Consider the following 7,500-nt stretch of genomic DNA (forward strand, 5'->3'; position numbering starts at 1 on the left):
ATATGTGCATGTAGATGTATATCCGTCTGTATACACATACACATATATGCACACTAACCTACACACACACACACACACATTAATGCATATACACCTATGTATACATACATATATGTATATGCATATATACACACATATGCACACACATATTATATATATAAATATATATCTTATATATATTTTATATTTGCATTCCATAATGGAAATGGCTGGATGGAATATCATAGTTCAAACCATTTCTTGTTTGAGGTTACTGACCACCTCTCATGCTGTGATGCTAAATAAATGGAATGTAAACAAACCAGCTCTGGTTGTCAAACACTGTGGGATGGTAGATGAAGGCATACAAAAAGCATGTGCGTGCGCAAGCACACACACACACACATGTATGTATATATGTGTGTATGTGTGTGGTGTGTGTGTGTGTGGTGTGTGTGTGTGTGTGTGTGTACTGTTGTCTCGACATTGTGTGATGGTTGTAAATAAATATCACCATTATACAAATAATGATATTCCTTTCCAATCTCTTCCCTAAAAAACATGCATGGCTGTGAGGAAATATCTTGTTTTGAAAAGGGTGAGTGTTGGCACCAGGAAGGTCATCTGGCTGTAGAAAATCTGTCTCAACAAATTCTGTCTTACCATTACCATGCAAGCATGGAAAAGAGGACACTAAGAGGATGATGAAGTTATGTATATATATATATATATATATATATATATATATATGTATGTATGTATGTATGTATATATATGAGGAGGAAGTCAGAAGTTATCCACACCTTTACCATAACATATATTTATTATCATCACACTGCCTTCTGCGCATGTGTGCTTATAGTTGGTATTATTGTGGTCCCATGATCAAAGTTTGAGCCTCATTGCACCATATTTCTTTCTGGCTTTACAGTGTAAGCATGGCTGCTCCACTAGCAATGTGCACCAAAGAAGAATAAAGAGCAGTGATCCAATCTCTCTGGTCGGAAGGAGTATCAGGTGCTGAAATTCATCAGAGGCTTTTAGCACTATTCGGAGACAGTGCACTGCCACATAGAAGTGTTTTTGAGTGAATCTAAAAGCTTAAAAGTGGCTGGCGAAGTGTGACACGTGAAGAGCGAGCAGGACGCCTGTCAACCTCCACCACTAGCGAGAAGATTCAGCAAGCTTGAGAGATGGTAATGGTGAACTGCTTCACCATGACCATCCCTCAGATCACTGCACTGTATTCTTCTTTGTTGCACATTGCTTGTGGAGTGGCCATGCTTACACCGTAAAACCTGAAAGAAAAATGACGCAATCAGACTCAAACTTCGATCACGTGACCACAATAGTACCAACTATAAGCATTCATGTGCAGAAGGCAGTGTGGGAATAATAAAGATGTGTTATGGCAAAAGTGGGGATAATTTTTGCCTTCTACTCTAAATCTTTATTCCTCTCTCTACCATTACAAGGTCTTCAATGACCCTAAGAGCTATGCCAGAAGAGTACAAGATACCGGACAGGCCTCTCATGCTGAACAGGTCAATAGCTAGAAGCCAGGACTAGCATGGACCTTCTCTTGTGGAGGTAAAGATGAGTTTGCAGAGGACCAACACACATCTCTATAAGGAAAGCAGAAGTATAGATGCCAATTAAGAACCCAAAAGCCTAGGAGAGGAAGGCCTTACTTCAGGGAAACATATACCAGAAACATAAGTGGAGACAGACCCCACCAACAAAGGAGGCAAAAAAGAGGCTGAAAAAGCAGGGATTCAATTAGAGAGAAGCAGAAAGACAGTAGAGAAAATCTGTCAATAGTCTATGCCCCATTGGCAGCAAAGGGCTTTAACAACAGTTACAACAATAATTCCTTTTTTGTTACTCTCACAAGAAGAAATTGGCTGTGATCAGATCTGGACGAGGATGGGCTCAGCATGGTCTGAAATAGTCAAGGAAAGCCATATGTTATGATAGATATCTTTTGGTTCTGATAGGAGTTGAGGATCCAAGGGCTAGGTATGTATGTATCTGTGTATGAATATATGTGTGTTAATCTGTATATTTTGATTTAGACACAGGTGTGGTTGTGGGGTAAGAATATTTGCATAAATGTTCATACATAGGCATTTATCTGTATATATATATATGTTTATATGTATAGTGTTTGTGTCTATCTGTGTTTGTCTTCTGTCTATCTGTCTATCCATCCATCCATCCATCCATCGATCTATCTATCTATCTATTTGTATGTCTGTCTGCCTGTGTTTATCTATCTACCTTTCTATCTATCTGTATTGATTGATCAATTGATCAATCCATTTATCCATCCATCCATCCATCGATCGATCCATCCATCTTGTGCAATCTACACCACACACACACACACACACACACACACACACTCACCCCCACACACACTCTCTCTCTCTTTCTTTTTCTCTCTCTCTCTCTCTCTCTTATGTATGTGTGTGTATTTTATTGCTTATCTACAATTAAATACCTGTTTGGTATTCAGAGCAGACCTTAAAATCTATAAGTATGTTCACTCCACTTATGATATCATCTACTCACCTAACATGCACAAGTGCATACACACACACACATACACATCCTTGTACACACACACATACATCCTTGTATACACACATCCTTGTATACAAACACACACACATCCTTGTATACACACACATACATCCTTGTATACACACACACACATCCTTGTATACACACACACACACATTCTTGTATACACACACACATCCTTGTATACACACACACATTCTTGTATACACACACACACATCCTTGTATACACACACACACATCCTTGTATACACACACACAACATTCTTGTATACACACACCATCCTTGTAATACACACCACATCCTTTATCACCCACACACATTCTTGTATACACACACACACATCCTTGTATACACACACACACACATTCTTGTATACACACACACATAGATTAAGAACCTTATCTACTTTATATATGGATACTCCATCATACGAAAAAGACCCCAAAACTCTTATGTATATATATATATATATATGTGTGTGTGTGTGTATACATGTGTCCGTATACATATATGTATATATATATATGTATGTGTATATGTGTATATATATATATGTATGTATATATATGTATATATATGTATGTGTATCATCATCATCATCATCATCATCGTTTAGCGTCCGTTTTCCATGCTAGCATGGGTTGGACGGTTCTACTGGGGTCTGTGAAGCCAGAAGGCTTCATCAGGCCCAGTCAAATCTGGCAGTGTTTCTACGGCTGGATGCCCTTCCTAACGCCAACCACTCCGTGAGTGTAGTGGGTGCTTTTTACGTGCCACCCGCACTGGTGCCAGACAGAGCTGGCAAACGGCCACGAACGGATGGTGCTTTTTATGTGCCACCGGCACGAGGGCCAGGCGAGGCTGGCAACGGACACGAAACGGGGCGGTGCTGGCAACGGTCGCGAAACGGAAAGTTCTCTTACATGCCACCGGCACTGGTAACACATCTGCAATTTCCATTGATCGATTTCCATTGATCGATTTCGATTCGATCGTCACTTGCCTCAACGGGTCTTCACAAGCAGAGTTTTGACATGCCACCGGCACTGGTAGCACATCCGCAATTTCCATTGATCGATTTCGATTCTGATCCTCACTTGCCTCATCACGTCTTCACAAGTAGAGTTTTGTGTCCCAAGAAGGGAAGGTATGCATACGTAGGCTGGCTCCATCCCATGTAGAAGGCCACGGGTTATGGACTCACTTGTCCTGCCGGGTCTTCTCGCGCACAGCACACTTCCAGAGGTCTCGGTCTCTAGTCATTTCCTCAGTGAGACCTAAAGTTCGAAGGTCGTGCTTCACCACCTCGTCCCAGGTTTTCCTGGGTCTGCCTCTTCCACAGGTTCCCTCAACCGCTAGGGTGTGGCACTTTTTCACACAACTATCTTCATCCATTCTCGCATGACCATACCAGCGCAAACGTCTCTCTTGCACACCACAACTGATGCTTCTTAGGTCCAGCTTTTCTCTCAAGGTACTTACACTCTGCCGAGTGTGAGTACCGGCATTACACATCCATCGGAGCATACTGGCTTCATTTCTAGCGAGCTTACGCATATCCTCAGCAGTCACGGCCCATGTTTCACTGCCATGTAGCATGGCTGTTCGTACACACGCATCATACAGTCTGCCTTTCACTCTGTGCGAGAGGCCTTTTGTCACACAGAGGTAACCAATACAACATCCTCCCCCGCTGCTGACTTGGTCACCTAGGTAACGGAAACTATCAACTATTTCTAGTTTTTCTCCCTGGAAAGTGACGGAAGTTGGTCTCAGAGCATTTTCAGTGTTTATTGTTCCTGAGCATCTGCCACATACAAAAACCATCTTCCTAGTTAGCCTTCCTTTGACATTGCTGCATCTCTTATGTGTCCATAGCTTACACTTGGTGCATCTTATAGAGTTTCTACCTACACCTTTTCTACAGATCGAGCAGGGCCATCTACCTGAAGGTGTTTGTGATTTGTCTACCTTCCTACTGATTACGACTTTGGTTTTAGCTAGATTGACTCTGAGGCCCTTCGATTCTAATCCTTGTTTCCACACCTGAAACTTCTCCTCCAGTTCTGATAGCGACTCAGCAATTAGAGCAAGGTCATCAGCATAGAGGAGCTCCCAAGGGCATCCTGTCTTGAATTCCTCCGTTATGCCTGGAGGACTATGATAAATAGGAGGGGGCTGAGTACTGAGCCTTGGTGGACTCCTACCTCTACCCGGAATTCTTCACTGTACACATTTCCAACCCTCACCCTACTAGCGGCGTCCCTGTACATGGCCCGCACAGCTCTCACTAACCATTCATCTATCCCTAGTTTCCTCATTGCCCACCAGATAAGGGATCGGGGGACCCTGTCGAAGGCTTTCTCCATGTCAACAAAAGCCAGGTACAGGGGCTTATCTTTGGCTAGGTATTTCTCCTGCAGCTGCCTTACCAGGAATATAGCATCAGTAGTACTTTTCCCTGCACAAACCCAAACTGCATCTCATCTAAACTAACTCTCTCTCTAATTAGTTGGGCTATGACCCTCTCCGTAACCTTCATCACCTGGTCCAACAGCTTGATACCTCTGTAGTTATTTGTATCTAGGGCATCACCTTTACCTTTGTAGCAGTTGACTATTATACTGCTACACCAGTCATTGGGTATGACCCCTTTGTGTATCACCTGATTAACTATACGGGTGACTAGGCTATAGCCGACACTACCAGACATTTTGAGCATCTCTGCAGTGATTCCTGATGGGCCTGGGGCTTTCCCTGTCTTCATGCTTCTAATTGCCTTAGCTACCACGGAACTATCAACTCGGATAGCTGGTCCCTCTGTTGGGTCAACATTCGGCAGACTCTCTTTATCCCATTCATTTTCTTCATTCAGCAGCACCTTTCATAGTGGCATCTCCAAACCTCTCTCTTTGCATCCTCATTTAGCGCAAGTGAACCATCTTCCATGCAAACACACTTCTCTCCTACCACATCACGATTCTCTCTCACACACTGTCTTGCAACACGAAACACCTCCAGTCTTTGGTCCTCACGGCGCAGAACATTGGCAAATTTTTTCTTATCTGCTTCCCCTCTGGCTAAATAAACTGTCTCCTCCTAGCTCTCTTTTGGCAGTCTGATACAATCCCCTGCTACCCCCATTTTTCCAGACCTTCCAAGCCTGTCTCTTTTCTCTAATAGCCCTGTCTACAATATTGTTCCACCACCACGTTATTCTAGGTCGAGAGGGGACTTTGCACCAGCCACAGATCTGGTCAGTGGCTCTCAGCAGGTTGTCCCTTAGAAACGTCCAGCTGTCTTCTACCCCCTGTGATGCTCTATCCCCTTCTACTTCGTCAGAGGCTTCAAGTAATATGTCCCTAAATCTCTGTCCATTTGCAGGATCTTAAGCTTCAGATCCTTCTTCTCCATATTTGTCGTCTTCTGGTTGTCCTCCTAGTCCTGATCCTAAAGTCACTAACTACCAGTCTATGTTGTGGGGTACATTCTTCACCTGGGAAGGTTTTGGCATTTATAAGCAGCCATCTCTCCCTTTGCCTGTAAGGATGTAGTCAATTTGGCTGCTATGTTGGCCCGATTGGTAAGTGACTAGGTGGCTGGTAGGTTTCCTGAAGTTAGTGTTGCAAATCATAAGATTATTTGCATCGCAGAACTCCAGCAGCCTGGTTCCCTCCTCGTTGCGGGAGCCATAGCCATAGCCTCCATGTACGCCATGGAAGCCCCCAGCATGTCGTCCAACGTGACCATTGAAGTCACCAGCCACAAAGATAAGGTCTCTGTCGTTCGTCAATGAGGTAGTCTGCAGTAGAGTGTCATAGAATCGGTCTTTCTGTCCATCGGGTAGCCCCGACTGAGGAGCATAGGCTGATATAATGGTTGCTAAACTATGATGAAGCACTAATCTAATCTGAAGTATTCTGTCACATACTCTGATTACCTCAATTACTTTATCTACCCATTTCTCAGTGATAAGTATGCCCACGCCACCAACCCCGTCAGTGTTCCCTGCCCAGAAAATCTTGTACCTGCGTTCCTTGCCTGTGAGGAACCTAGCTGATCCTCCTCTCCACCTTATTTCTTGCATGCAACATATATATATGTGTATATATGTATGTATATGTATATATGTAAGTATGTGCCTATACATACATGAGTGTGTGTGTGTGTGTGCATGTGTGGATGTGTCTTATTCTTATCTTGTTTTGTCTTTTTGTCTATCTTTGTTTCTTTCTATTTTTTTTCTTAATTATTTATTTTCTATTTAATGTGAATTTTATTCACCAATCACTGTAAATGTGTACATGTTTGTGTGTGTGTGTGTGTATGTGTGAGTGTGTGTGAGTGTGTGTGTGTGAGTGTGTGTGTTTGTGTGAGTGTGAGTGTGTGTTTGTGCATGTTTGTCTGTATGTGTGAATATATAGCCACATGCACATACACACACACACACTCACACACTCACACACACTCACACATACACACACACTCACACACACACACTCAACACACACATACACACACTCACACCACCTACACACCTCACACACACCCATACACGCACTCAACACCACACACACACAACCACTCAACACACACACACCACATCACACCCACACACTCACACACACACATACACACACTCACACACAACACACACTCACTCACACACACAACTCAACAATACACACATTTATATACGTATGCAAGCCTACAAGCTTTAGGTTTTAAGTAGTAAAGAATGTTTGTATCTCTCAGATTTTGAAAAGGCTTGCTGTATTCTTTATAATCTATTACCCTCTCCCCCTTCTCCCTTACTCGGCCTGATCCCTTGTTTCCCCCACCCCCACCTCCAACACCTCCACAGCATCTAGCAAACCCCTCTGGCCGTTCATTTGAATATTAAAGTTAGATTAAGAAGAACAAGAGGTGTGA

The 7,500-nt window shown here is 43.0% G+C and overlaps 1 protein-coding gene across 3 annotated transcripts in view; it reads left to right on the forward strand.

The window, feature by feature from the left end:
• Positions 1 to 7,500, forward strand: part of LOC115220334 — a 311,427-nt gene that overhangs the window by 79,251 nt on the left and 224,676 nt on the right. The window lies entirely within an intron of this gene.

Source organism: Octopus sinensis, linkage group LG16 (genome assembly GCF_006345805.1).
Source record: "Octopus sinensis linkage group LG16, ASM634580v1, whole genome shotgun sequence".
NCBI classification, from domain to species: Eukaryota; Metazoa; Mollusca; class Cephalopoda; order Octopoda; family Octopodidae; genus Octopus; species Octopus sinensis.